The following is a 14949-nucleotide window of genomic DNA, read 5'->3' on the forward strand; positions in this document are numbered from 1 at the left end:
GCAAGCATTCAATTATAGTCGAATGAAATATTTCGACAGGATCTACTGCTGGTGCTTCCTCCGCAGTAGGCAGTGGCAGGCGTGCTAGCCCATCATCGTTTCTATGCTGTTTCCTGCCCTTATACTCGATTTCATATTGGTGCGCCCCTAGAAAAAGGGACCATCTTTGTAGCCGTTGCGCAGTCATTACCGGAACGCCCTTCTTTGGATTAAAGATGGAGACAAGTGGTTGGTGGTCAGTCAGCAAGGTGAACTTCTGCCCGTGCAGATAATGATTGAACTTTTTCACTCCCCACACGAGGCTGAGGGCCTCCCTGTCAATCTGGGCATAGTTACGCTCGGCTGAGGTTAGTCACCGAGACGCAAAGGCTACTGGCCTCTCCGATCCGTCCGGGAATTTGTGCGACAGCACCGCTCCAATGCCATAGGGTGATGCATCACACGCCAACCGAATTGGTAGTGCTGGATTGAAATGAGCCAACACCTCTTTTGATGTGATCAATGCTTTGCTCTTCTGGAAAGCTCGTTTACATTCGTTACTCCACTTCCATGGTACCCCCGTTTGCAGTAGGGTGTTCAGTGGGTGTAGTACGGTAGACAAATTCGGCAAGAACTTATGGTAGTAGTTCACCAGCCCGAGGAACGACCTCAGTTGTGACACATTTTCCGGTGCTGGAGCCTTGACGACTGCCTCAATCTTTTCAGGGGACTTATGTAACCCCTCTTTATCAATAATGTGGCCACAATACGAGATCTGCTTCTGGAAAAACTCGCATTTGTGGCGATTAGCTCGGAGCCCATATTCCTTCAATCTAGTGAGCACCTGCTCCAGGTTGGCGAGGTGATCACTGTCATTTTCGCCCGTGACCAGGATGTCGTCCAAATAACACTGGGTCCCTGGAATCCCTTGCAGGACTTGTTCCATTGCCCTTTGCCAAATAGCCGGAGCTGATGCTACCCCGAACACCAGCCGGTTGTATTGGTAGAGACCTTTATGAGTGTTGATCGTGAGATACTGTTTCGAGGCTTCTTCTACCTCCATTTGCAGGTATGCCTGGGCCAGATCAATCTTAGTGAAGCGTTTCCCTCCAGATAGCGAGGCGAAAATATCTTCAATCCGCGGAAGCGGATATTGTACAGTGTGAAGGACTGGTTTCACTGTCACCTTAAAGTCCCCACAGATGCGAACCTTCTTTGGTTCCCCAGGCGTATTACTCAACGACCTCTTCATTACAGGAACGATGGGTGTAGCCCACTCGCTCCAGTCCACTTTGGACAGTACTCCTGAACGTTCCAAACCTTCCAGCTCTGCTTCGATGGCTGGGCGGATCGCATAAGGTACCGGTCTGGCCTTAAAAAACTTTGGGCTTGCATTTTCCTCTATTTTGATTGTCGCTGTTATGCCTTTTAGTGTTCCGAGTCCCTGCTGGAACACTTCTTGTGCATCAGTTAGCATTTTTGACAGTCGCCCAGGTGTGACGTCGTCATCCTTTTTGGCATCTACAGTCAGTGCTTGTATGGAATGCCAATCTAGCTGTATCTTCTGGATCCATTCACGTCCTAGTAGTGGTGGTCCTCCATCTGGCAATATATATAGGTCCATTTTTGGTGTTTCCTTGCCGTTATATATAACGTTCACCCTTATTTTTCCTTTGGGGTAGACTTTTTGCCCTGTGTACGTCTTCAAGACAATCTTTGTATCTCTCAAGGGTATATGTGAGAATAGCCGCTTGTAGTCCCTTCAGTTTATGACTGTTAGGGCTGATCCTGTGTCCAATTCCATTTTCACTTGGACTCCTGCTATCTTGAGCGTGACCCAGATAGTTTGGTGATCCTCCGTTTTGATCACATTATGTAGTTTCAGACAACCCAGCTCCTTGCTTCCGGAGTCTGTATCACTTTTCTGTTCCTCTGAACTACTCTCCGTCACCTTATGTACCTTCTTGTACTTCTCCTGTGGAGATTTCTTGCTGCTGGTTTTCTTTCCCGACCTGCAGACACTTGCTATGTGTCCTACTTTTCCACACTGTCTGCACACTTTGTCCTTGAACCAGCAATCATTATGGTCGTGTGTTGTTCTGCCACAGCGATAACACTTAACTGTTCCGTATGACATTTCATTTGTGCCATATTCTTGCAGTCTCCGTTGTATCTCTGCAGTGCCCCGTGCTGCTGCTTCGTGTGGTACTGCAATGCTGACAGCCTTGTCCAGCGTAAGATCCTTCTCTGATAGAAGCCGTTTCTGGGTTCCTTCACTTTGAAGCCCACACACAAACTTGTCCCTTAAAGTGTCTGCTAGTCCCGTTCCAAACTGGCAGTGTTTCGATAGCTTGCGCAGTTCCGTTAAATACTCAGCATTACTTTCATCTTTATGCTGGTTCCTTTTGTGAAACTTAAATCTTTCTGCTATCAGCAGCGGTGTGGGGTTTAAGTGGTCCTGTAGGATTGACACTATGTTTTCAAAATCCTTTTCTACTGGCTTCTCTGGGGTTACTAGGTTTCGTAGTAAGCCATATGTTTTTGCACCCATTGAATTCAACATTACCAGCGCTTTCTTGTCATCTGGCACTTCATTCGCCTTGCAGTATACTTCTATGCGTTCGACATATGTCGTCCAATCTTCGACTTCATTGTCGAACGCTGTGATACTGCCACTCTTTGGCATTTTTGGGTGTGGTTAGACTGGCTTAAAATGGCGTCTCCCGCGCTTTCCTTTCTTCCCCGCTGCGGCTTAAAATGGCATCTCCCGCGCTTTCTTTTCTTCCCCGCTGCGACTTAAAATGGCGTCTCCCGCGCTGCTGCCAACGCCGCTCACAGCGGTCCTCGTGGCAAATGGCGACGCCCTGTGGGTTTCGTGCGCTGCTCCTGCGCTGCTGCCAATGCCGCTCTCTGCGGTCCTCGTGGCAATGGCAGCGCCTCGCATTTTCCTGCGCGCCTCTCTCCCCCGTTGACGCTGTTCGGCCCTTGAACACCGGCTGCGCTCTGCGCGTTTTCCTGCGCGCCTCTCTCCCCCGTTGACGCTGCTCGGCCCTTGAACACTGGCTGCGCTCTGCTCTCTCTCGTCTCTCTCCCTGTTGACGCCGCTCGGTCCTGAACAACGGCTGCGCCCTGTGCGCTCTGCCCTCTCTCTCTCCCCCGTCGACGCTGCTCGGCCTTTTTCTGTGCCGCTCGGTCGGCTCTAGCCGCCGCTGTCCGGGAAGGGTCTGCGCAGTACCTGTTGCCAGCCCGTTTCGCTGGACCACTGTGACTGGAAAGCCAAGCCTGGCTCTCGACAGCCTCCCCTGCGATGCTCAAATCTCCGCTGGATGGCTGGGCGGTTGCCCGTTGTCGACGCCCGTGCTTCTGGACTTGACCTCCTTCCACTGTTCTCCAGGAGCGAATCCCTGGGAGTTGATGCAGAGTTGCAGGTAGGTTCGAATCTGCTCGTCGCCAATGTTGTGTCTGTGTATAATAAGACACAGACTGCAGGAGAAACGGTACAACAGGTGTTTACTGAGTGAGGGTTACTCTAGAACTAACTGTACAGATCACTACTCAGGGTTTATATACAGGTGTAGTCACTGCTGGTACTACAGTATACAGGAGCTGTAAAAAGTAGTTCTCTCCCTTAAAGGTACATACATTACAGTCATCCTACTTAATGGGCTTCTTTTGGTTTCAAGCCATTGCACCATTGCTTGTGCTTTGGATTCGATCTTAATTTGTTTCTTTTCTTTGGTTTCAGCTTTAGTATTGAACCTCATCATTTAAGACATTTTCCCTGACAATGGCTGTCCTCCCTGTCCCCTGGGAATTAACCAATTCCTGGCTCATCTCAGCATCACATGTCACAGGAAAAGCCGAGTTTCAAACGGTGCAGTTAACAGGAATTGCAGGTGTGACTTATCAGAAGCTGCACCAGGACATTTACGATCCTGCCCAGGAAATTCTGACAACCTTTCGACCTCTATACTCCCAGCACATGATGTGAATTGCACTGGGAGCACACAGCTGCATTTCAATGAAGGGAGAGCAGGAAATCCTGGGAAGTCCCCTCTGTGCACCATCAACATGAAATGCCAATGTGGCAGGAGCCACATTTCAGCGCCATAGTGTTCAAATGAACAATTCAAATTTCAAAATACAAGTTCAGAAGTTGAATTAAGATTCATTTTGTGGAATAGATAAAGTTAAACCCCAAATAATTGGAAATTCCAATATGTAGGGCTAGAAATTCGTGGCTTTAGTGGTGCTAAAACGATGGCTGCCGCTCTTTTGCCAGCTGCTGGCGGGTCCTACACCAGCCGTTTTTGTCCTTTGCGCTGCCAGTAACTGGCAGTGCCATCCCGAACAAAATGGCGGCGTTGTGACGTAAATCAGCGTGCAACGCTGACTTAATGTCACAAGTGCAAACTTCAACCCTAAAGCTGAATTCAGCGCTGGGTCCTAAGCATGCCAGTTTAACCTGGCGTGCAAGTAGGGAGACAGTGGCGATGTCTGCACCTCTTAAAGGGACACACATATCTGTCCCACATAATAGATTAGCGTGAAAAATTAAGGCACATGGGATTGGGGGCAAGGTATTGACTTGGATAGAGAACTGGTTGGCGGACAGAAAGCAAAGAGTTGGAATAAATGGGTCATTTTCCGAGTGGCAGGCAGTGACTAGTGAGGTACCGCAAGGATCGGTCCTAGGACCCCAGCTGTTCACAATATATATTAATGATCTGGACGAGGGAATTGGATGTAATATCTCCAAATTTGCAGACGACACAAAGCTGGGTGGGAGGGTAAGCTGTGAGGGGGATGTCGTGAAACTCCAGTACGATTTGGACAGGTTGGGTGATTGGGCAGAAACATGGCAAATGCACTATAATGTGGATAAATGTGAGGTTATCCACTTTGGTGGCAAAAACAGGAAGGCAGATTATCATTTGAATGGCAATAGATTGTGGGAAGGGGAAGTGCAAAGAGACCTGGGTGTTATTGTGCACCAGTCGCTGAAGGTAAACATGCAGGTGCAGCAGGCGGTTAAGAAGGCAAATGGTATGTTGGCCTTCGTAGCAAGAGGGTTCGAGTACAGGAACAAGGATGCCTTGCTACAGTTGTACAGGGCCTTGGTGAGACCGCACCTTGAGTATTGTGTGCAGTTTTGGTCACCTTACCTGAGGAAGGACGTTCTTGCCATGGAGGGAGTGCAGCGAAGATTCACCAGGCTGATACCTGGGATGGCAGGAATGACGGATGAGGAGAGATTGTGTCGATTGGGCTTATACTCACTGGAGTTTAGAAGATTGAGGGGGGATCTCATCGAAACCTATAAAATTCTGTCAGGTCTAGACAGACTAGATGCAGGAAGGATGTTCCTGATGGCCGGGGAGTCCAGAACCAGGGGTCATAGTCTAAGGATAAGGGGTAAGCCATTAAGAACTGAAATGAGGAGGAATTTCTTCACCCAGAGAGTGGTGAACCTGTGGAATTCTCTGCCACAGAGGGCGGTGGAGGCCAGTTCATCAAATATATTTAAGAAAGAGTTGGATATATTTCTTGAGGCTAAAGGGATCAAGGGATATGGGGAGAAGGCAGGGACAGGGTATTATGTCCGTGTGTAATTGAGACACGGACTGCAGGAGTTGGTTATAACAGGTCTTTACTGAGTGGAGACAAACTGGAACTACGATGCAAAAGTTACTACACAGGCTTATATACAGGGGTGGTCACTACTGGTACTGCAGTATACAGGGGCTGCAGAATATAGTTCCTTCTGCAAAGTACATACACTACAATTCCTCCCCTTTTAGCTAAACAGTACATAACATTCGATTAATAATTAAATAACATATTTACAATTACAGTTGCTAGATACATTAGCTGAAGTTAAGCAATTATAAGTTCAGTCTTTGAGGAGGCTTCCTGATTCTGTCTGGATAACACCTCTTTGGGGTATCAGGTTCTTCTGGCAAAGTTGATTCGGGATCAACGTCATTGTTTGGTTCGTCTGCTTCCAATATCACCAATTCTGAGGTAGATGCAATTGGTACTTCGGTTTCATCACCAGATGTATCGGATCGTGGTGTGGAATTGACGTTTTCCAGTGACTCTAGAATCTGGTCAGCATGGCGTCTTACAATGCTCTCTCCAACGTCCACGGTATACATTAGAGGTCCTTGCCGTGTACAGATCGTTCCTGGCTGCCATTTCTCTGTGCGGTAGTCCCGGGCCAAAACTGGTTGACCTATCTTAAAACTCCTGGTCGGCCTTTCATTCATATTCTGAAACTGCCTGTTCTCCACATCTCTTCTGATGTTTGGCTTAACCAAATCCAAGCGGCATCGTAGTCTTCGATTGAAGAACATCATGGCTGGAGTTTGGTTGGTAACCGCATGTGTCGCATTCCGGTAGGCAAACAAGAAGTTATCCACCTTGTGTTGCAGGGGTATGTCTTCATTACACATTGCCTTGATAGCCTTCTTGAATGTTTGAACGAACCTCTCAGCCAATCCCTTGGTGGCTGGATGATATGGGGCGGATGTGTAATGCTTAACACCATTGTTCTTTAAGAACCTCCGGAACTCTTCAGACACAAACTGTGGTCCATTGTCGAAGCAAATCTGTTCAGGCAGCCCATTTCTGGCGAATATGGTTCGTAAAACTGTGATAGTTTTTTCTGTGGTGGTTGAGGACATTTTTATTACCTCTGGCCACCTTGAATGTGCATCCACCGCAATTAAAAACATCGAGTCCATAAATGGACCAGCAAAATCAATGTGCACCCTTTGCCATGGAGATGAGGGCCACTCCCATGGATGTAGAGGGGCTTGTGGTGGGGCGTTTTGGACCTTCTGGCATCCTGTACAGCTCTTGGTCATCTCTTCGATTTCTCTATCGATTCCCAGCCACCACACAAACGTTCTGGCTAAGTTCTTCATTTTTACCCCTCCCAGATGACCCTCATGAAGCTCATTGAGCATGCTATCCTTCAATTTGGGTGGAATTACTACTCTGGATCCACACATCAAGGTTCCTCTGCACACTGACAGCTGTTCTCTTCTCGGCGAGAATGCTGGCAGCAGTGGTTCGCCATGTGCTGGCCATCCCTTCACCGTTAAATCATAGACCCAGGAGAGTGTCGGGTCATTTCATGTTTCCTTTTCTATGTTTGCATTCGTCACAGGGAGACATTCGACTATGGTCGAGTGGAATATCTCCACTGGATCCACTGCAGGTGCTTCTTCCACTGTCGGCAACGGTAGGCGTGACAATCCATCAGCATTCCCATGCTGTTTAGTTCCTTTGTACTCGATGTCATATTGGTGTGCCCCTAGGAAAAGGGACCACCTCTGTAGCCGTTGTGCTGTCATTATCGGGACTCCCTTCTGAGGGTTGAAAATGGAGACCAGAGGTTGATGATCAGTTAGTAGAGTAAATTTCTGACGTGCAGGTAGTGATTGAACTTCTTCACCCCCCACACCAGGCTGAGGGCCTCTCTGTCAATCTGGGCATAGTTACGCTCGGCTAAAGTTAACGAGCGTGACGCAAAAGCTATCAGCCTCTCTGAACCATCAAGGAATTTATGTGACAGTACTGCTCCAATGCCTTAGGGAGACGCATCACATGCCAGTCTTATCGGTAGTGATGGGTTGTAGTGAGCCAATACTTCTCTTGAAGTGATTAGGTCTTTACTCTTCTGAAAGGCCCGCTTACATTCATCGCTCCATTTCCATGCTACTCCAGTTTGTAGTAGGGCGTTCAGTGGGTGCAGAATTGTGGACAAATTCGGCAAAAACTTATGGTAGTAATTCATCAATCCGAGGAATGACCTCAGTTGTGACACATTTTCAGGCGCTGGAGCCTTAACTACCGCTTCAATTTTGTCAGGGGACTTATGTAACCCCTCTTCATCAATCACGTGGCCACAATACGATATCTGTTTCTTAAAAAACTCGCACTTGGGGCGATTGGCTCATAGCCCATGTTCACGTAGTCTAGTGAGCACCTGCTCTAGGTTGGCAAGGTGTTCACTGTCATCTTCACCTGTCACTAGGATGTCGTCCAAGTAACACTGAGTCCCCGGAATCCCTTGCAGGACTTGTTCCATCGCTCTTTGCCATATCGCCGGAGCTGATGCTACTCCGAAAACCAGTCGATTATACTGGTAAAGACCTTTGTGAGTGTTTATCGTGAGATACTTCCTAGAGGTTTCTTCAACCTCCATCTGCAAATATGCTTGTGCTAGGTCAATTTTTGTGAAACGCTTCCCTCCAGATAGTGAGGCGAAAATATCTTCTATCCTCGGAAGAGGATATTGTACTGTGTGAAGGACTGGGTTCACCGTCACCTTGAAGTCCCCACAGATGCGAACCTTCCTTGGCTTCTCAGACTTATTGTTTAACGTTTTCTTCATGACAGGAACGATGGGTGTCGCCCACTCGCTCCAGTCTACCTTAGATAACACGCCTGCATTCTCCAGATTCTCCAGCTCTGCCTCGAAGGCTGGGCGAATTGCATATGGTACTGGTCTTGCTTTGAAAAACTTGGGAATTGCATTCTCTTCTATTTTTATCGAGGCGGTTACGCCTTTAAGAGTTCCCAGTTCTTGTTGAAATACCTCTTTGGCGTTAGCTAAGATTTTTGACAATCGTCCAGGTGTGACGTCGTCATCCTTTTTACCAGCCACCGTCAGTGCCTGAATGGAGTGCCAGTCTAAACTTATCTTTCTGATCCATTCACATCCCAATAACGGTGGTCCACCATCTTGCAGTATGTACAGATACAATTTCTGTATTTCCTTGCTGTTGTATTCGACAGGCACCCTTATTTTCCCTCTGGGGTATACTTTTTGCCCCGTATACGTCTTCAAGACAATGGATGTCTCTTTCAAGGGTATGTGTGAGAATAGCTGCTCGTAGTCTCGTCGATTCATGACGGTCAGGGCTGATCCTGTATCCAATTCCATTTTGACTTGGGACCCTGCTATCGTGAGGGTGACCCAAATGGTTCGGTGATCCTCTTTTGTGATTACGTTGTGAAGTTTGAGACAGCTTAGTCTCTTGTTCCCGGATTCACTGTCGCTCATCTGGTCTTCGGAACTACTGTCCGTCATCTTTTGTACATTCCTGTACTGTTCCTTAGTAGTCTTTTTGTTGTCGTTAGTCTTCTTCCCAGACCTGCAAACTCGTGCAATGTGTCCCATCTTTCCGCATTGCCTGCATATTTTGTCCTTGGACCAGCAGTCCTTCTGGTCATGGGTTGTTCTGCCGCAGCGATAACATTTTTCAAATCCCTGTGTCATTTTGTGGGTGCCGTATTCCTGTGGCTTTTGCTGTATTTCCGCAGCTCCCCTTGCTGCTGCTTCGTATGATACTGCCACGCTGAAAGCCTTATCTAGCATCAGCTCTTTCTCTGAGAGTAACCTCTTCTGGGTTCCTTCACTCAGGAGTCCACGGACAAATTTGTCCCGTAGGGTATCTGCCAGTCCTGCTCCGAACTGGCAGTGCTTTGATAGCTTGTGTAGTTCCGTAAGGTAATCAGCATTGCTCTCATCTTTATGCTGATTTCTCCTGTGGAATTTAAATCTTTCTGCTGTCAGCAGCGGTGTAGGATTTAGGTGTTCCCGTAGGATATCAACAATTTCGTTAAAACTCTTCGCCATCGGTTTGGCTGGAGTAATCAGGTTCCGCAATAGGCCGTACGTTCTTGTGCCCATTAAGTTTAGTAGTACCGGTGCCTTTTTCTCATCGGCTACTTCGTTTGCCTCGCAATATACTTCGACTCTTTCCACATACATGGTCCAGTCTTCTATTGCATTATCGAAGGCAGTGATATTGCCAGTCTTCGGCATCTTGGAAATCTAAGATGGCGCCTCCCGCGCTTTGCCTTCTTCCCCGATTTAACAAAATGGCGCCTCCCGCGCTTTCCGTCTTCCCCACTGCTGCGAGCGCTGTTGCTGGTGTTTTATGCCTTGATGGCGACGCCCTATGGTCTTCGCGCACTTTCCCCCGCGCTGCTGCTAACGCCGCTCTCCGCGGTTCCCGTGACAAACTGCAGCTCCTCGCGGCTTTCTGCGCTTCTAATTTCTTTTATTTCCCCGTCGTCGGAGCAACCCTGCGGGACACTTTCCTCCCTCTTCTCGGGTCCGTACGCTGCCCGGCTACGTAGCACTGGCCGCGCCCTGTGTGCTCCACCCTCTCTCTCTCCTCTGCCCGACAATGCTGCTCGGCCCCGTTGAAAAGCCACCCGATCGAGCTCTAGCCCGCCGCAGCCCAGGAAGGATCAGTGTACTACCTGCCACCAGCCCGATTAGCTGGAACACCATCGACAGGATAACCAAGCCCCGCTCTCGACAGCCTCTCCTGCAAATCTTCAACTCCGATGAATCAGAGGCGGTTGCCCACGGTCGACGCCCGTTTCTTCTGTTTGTTTTACTTTTTTTTCTTTCTTCCTTCTGGCCTCGACCTCTGACAACTTCGCTTCAGGGATGGATCCCCATGAGGTGGTGCAGACTGTAGGTAAGTTCGGATCTGCTCGTCGCCAGTATTATGTCCGTGTGTAATTGAGACACGGACTGCAGGAGTTGGTTATAACAGGTCTTTACTGAGTGGAGACAAACTGGAACTACTATGCAAAAGTTACTACACAGGCTTATATACAGGGGTGGTCACTACTGGTACTGCAGTATACAGGGGCTGCAGAATATAGTTCCTTCTGCAAAGTACATACACTACACAGGGTACTGAAATTGGATGATCAGCCATGATCTCATTGAATGGCGGAGCAGGCTCGAAGGGCCGAATGGCCTACTCCTGCTCCTATCTTCTATGTTTCTATGTTTCTATGTTTCAGGTAAGTTTGGATTTAAGATTTTGGACTGTTATTTTTTTATTTTACTGAAGTGGTGGCTTGCTGCTATAGATGTGAAAAGTATTTTAAGTGTGTAGGGCGTGCTGCTGGATGTTTGCAAAGGCTCAGATGGTAAATGAAGGCCTTTGAGAAGACAGAACATGCTGCAAATACTCAGCAGGTCACGTAACATCCGTGGAGAGAAAAACAGAGTTCATGGCCCCGATTTTCCCGGAGCCGTCGGGCGGGTTTTCAGGTGGGCGGGGGCTGAAAATTGCAGAAATAGGGGGTCGCGACCCCATTGCCCGATTCCCCACCCCGCCCGACTTTCGCCCCCGTGTTTCAGCGCGACCCGACTCAGTCCCGCCCGCAGTAGGCGGGAATGGTCGGCGGGAGCCTAATGATCAATAATTGACATGTTTAATCCTATTTTCAGGGTTCCTTGCAATTTTCAGCCTTTCCCCACGTAAAACACGGCTGGTGGGAACACCGCTGATGAAACCTGGCGTGAACAAAGTTGGCTTGCTTGCTTTCAGCTGCAGGTCAATCAGGACTGAAGAGATTTAATCAGACAGCATTTGTAGGCTGCAGGACCTTGTTGCTGAAGGCTTGGGGCAACTTGTTGAAGGCTTAGGCACAGCTGTGGAAGGTTGGAGCCTCGCACACTTCTCCAGTGTGAGCTCCTGGGAAGCACCTCTCACCACCCTAACTCAGCGCCTCCTCAACGGAGGCATCTGTCAGAAGCATGGGAGGCCCTTTGTTCCTTCCGTTCCTGGCATTAGAGGATCTCCAACAGCAGAGGAGGCTGGAGCAGCTCCAGCAACAGCAGCACCAGCAACAGCAGCACCAGCAGGAGCGACAGGCTGTGGCTCAGCCACCTGAGGCAGCACAGGCCAGAAGGGGCCAGCGCATGGAAGGCCGTCGGCGCAGGAGATACCTCCCAAACAGGGTCTACAGACACAGGGTGAGCTACCTCAACATGACTGAGCAGCAGTGCCAGAGGCGGCTCCGACTTTCGCGAGAGGTTGTGACTGACATCTGCGCAATGCTGCAGCAAGACCTGGAGCCCAGAGCACCAGGTCCATACTCCTTACCAGTGGCCATCAAAGTCACCACCGCACTCAACTTCTATGCCTCAGGCTCCTTCCAGGGATCAGCAGCAGACATCAGCGGCATCTCCCAGGCGGCCGCACACACTTGCATCAAACAGGTCACCGATGCCCTCTTTGCCTTCGCACACAATCACATCCAGTTCACCAGGGATCGCGCAAGTGTGAGGGCGCGAGCGCTTGGATTAGCTCAGCTGGCAGACTTTCCAAGGGTGCAGGGCGTCATTGACTGCACACATGTGGCCCTTAGGGCACCCCACCACAATCCAGGAGTTTTTGTCGACCGCAAAGGCTTCCACTCCCTTAACGTTCAGCTGGTGTGTGACCACAAGAAGGTGATTTTGCATGTTTGTGCCAAGTATCCTGGCAGCTGCCATGACTCCTTCATACTGCGCCAGTCTACTGTGCCTCCGCTATTCAGTCCGCCAAACAAACTTCAAGGATGGCTACTTGGAGACAAGGGATATCCCCTGCGCTCTTGGCTAATGACGCTGTTGAGGAGACCAGCCAGCGAAGCTGAGGAGCGCTACAACTCCAGCCACATTTCCACCAGATGCATTATCGAGCAAACCATCGGATTGCTGAAGATGCGCTTCAGATGCCTCGATAGATCAGGTGGAGCCCTACAGTACTCATCAGTCAGGGTCTCCAAAATTGTCGTGGTATGCTGTGTGCTTCACAACATGGCATAGCGTCATGGCTTGCTGATTCCGCAGGACCAAGAGGCTCCTCACAGAGCCACCTCGGATGAGGATGATGCTGAGGATGATACTGAGGAGGAGGAGGAGGGCGGAAACGAGCATCCTGCAGAGGCCCGCCAACCAGCGGCACCAGCGCGCGAGAACATTGCTGGGCGGAATGCAAGGAACGCACTCATCCTGGGCAGATTTGCGTAGCCTGGTACATCAAACACTGCAGCCTCACTGCTTCTTAACTGACCATGGACAGTGGCCCATGCCTGCACATTCCTACCTATTTGACCAGCTTGCTGACATCTGCAAGTTATCCTAAGGCCTCTATGTGATATCCCCATTCACCAAATGACAGACGCCATAACTGCAGCAGTTGCCACCAGATTTTTTATGTACAGGAAACTGATGGCATTAAAACTATTTACAAGACTTTTCACCCAAGTGACTGCCCTTGTGATTAGTGGTGCTTTATTTTTCTCTTACGCGTGCTCCTACGTAGTGGTACCCCTGTGGCTTCAGCAGATGTGGAGGCACCTTGCTCACTTTCCTGCTGCGCCTGTCTCGACACCTTTGGCGGGCGTCTTCTGGGGTGGCGAGCCTGTGAGGGCTCGCCAGCAGTCTGCTGCTCCTGTGGCTGTGCAGGGCTTGAGACTCCTACCTCACTGGGATGTGGACTCTGGCGGGGCTCTGACCGAGGGCTCTGAAGTGGCATGGAAGTGTGAGCGCGTGGAGAGGAGTCCCCACTTCCTTGAGGTGTGCCAACAACCTCCCTCTCATGGGTCAGCTCCCCCTCAGCGCCTGCAAGTGGCTGGAGAGCACCTTGCTGCACATCAGTGGGGCCATGGGGACCTGTCTCAGCACTGGAAGTCCTGCTCAGAGGGACTTCCATGAAGGTCTGGTTTCGGTGCTCAATAGATGCCCATCGCTCCTCAAGAGATGCCATTCTATTCAGAGCACTCACCATGTTTTCGATACCCTGGCGACGAAGCTCCTCCATGGCTGTAGCCCTCCTCTCCTCGACTGCAGCCCTCCTCTCCTCGGCCACACCCCTCCTCGCCTCGGCTGCAGCCCTCCTCTCCTCGGCAGTAGCCAGCCTTACCACAGAGGTAGCCAACCTTTCCGTGGTGATGCTTTCATGCGCCAATGACTCCAATAAGGCTCTGCTCATGCTCGCCATGGAGTCCTCCATTCGCTCCACACTCGCAGCGACCCTGGAGACAAAACCTGCCAGAGACTCCTGCATCTGTGCATGGAGATCCATCACCTCCTCTCTTGCGGATGGACCCAGAGGCATAGGGTCGACATGCAGCTGAACTGAGCTGGCAGAGGCCTGCACCCTCCGACGAGGACTCTCCACTGCTGTCCCTGTCTCCACAATCTGCTGATGCTCACTTGTGAGCTGTGATACACCAGGTGACAACACTAATCTATGTCCTGAAGGTCCCACCGAGGTGTGAGTGTCTGCGCTGGTGCTGGGTGTGCTTACTTCTGCTGACGCTGCACCCTCAGAGGCTGGAGCTTCCTCTGAGGAATCTGGCTGCAAAGCCTCTTCCTCCTCGGCAGTGGCGATGGGGGCTCCGGATGGTCCTGTGAGGGAGTAAAGGAAAGAGTTAGAGATGTGATGCCAAGGCTACTTGCACATTGGATTTGGCAGATGCTCATAAGTCCAAATGATGTGGCTTCAGAATCATATCAGCAACTCATGCTATGTCAATGAGAGAGATGGGGAACTATTCTGTCACCAGCTTGCGGGCTTTCTCCTGTCTCTCCTGCCCCAGCTTCCGCAGGCACGTCAGCCTCAGCAATCTCCATCACAGCTTCCTCCCAGGGCCTCAGGTGGGCGATTGAGGGTGGTCCTCCTCCAGTCCTCGCACGCTCTCGTCTATTGTGAGCTCTCTTTTCCTGCAATGAGGGAGACAAGTGGAGTTTGAGTGAGAGTGCAGGAGTGGGTGTAGAGATTGCATAGCATAGATACTTAGAAGGAGACAAAGATGGTGTGAGGCTGCAAGACCAAGGGCCCTCCCTGTGTGTTGTCAGTTGTGTTCCAAGCATCAGAGTGAGAGGCAGTGTGAGGGCTGCATGGTGGAATAGTTATGTGAGTGTGAGCATAGAGAGATAGGGAATGGGTAAGGGTGCATGGATGTGACTGTGAAGTGGGATGTGGAGGAAGAGATTGCTGAAGCTGAGTGCTGTTGGGGAAAGGCAATGGGGATCAGGTTGAGGGTGATGGAAACTTCGTACTTACTTTTCCTGTGCGGTGAAGGTCATGGAAGCGCTTCCTACACTGCATCCAGGTCCGACGGGTGACTCCCAGAGAGTTGACCTCCTCA

Source organism: Somniosus microcephalus, chromosome 12 (genome assembly GCF_052327205.1).
Source record: "Somniosus microcephalus isolate GS21.2 chromosome 12, FLI_Smic_1.0, whole genome shotgun sequence".
Lineage (NCBI taxonomy): Eukaryota > Metazoa > Chordata > Chondrichthyes > Squaliformes > Somniosidae > Somniosus > Somniosus microcephalus.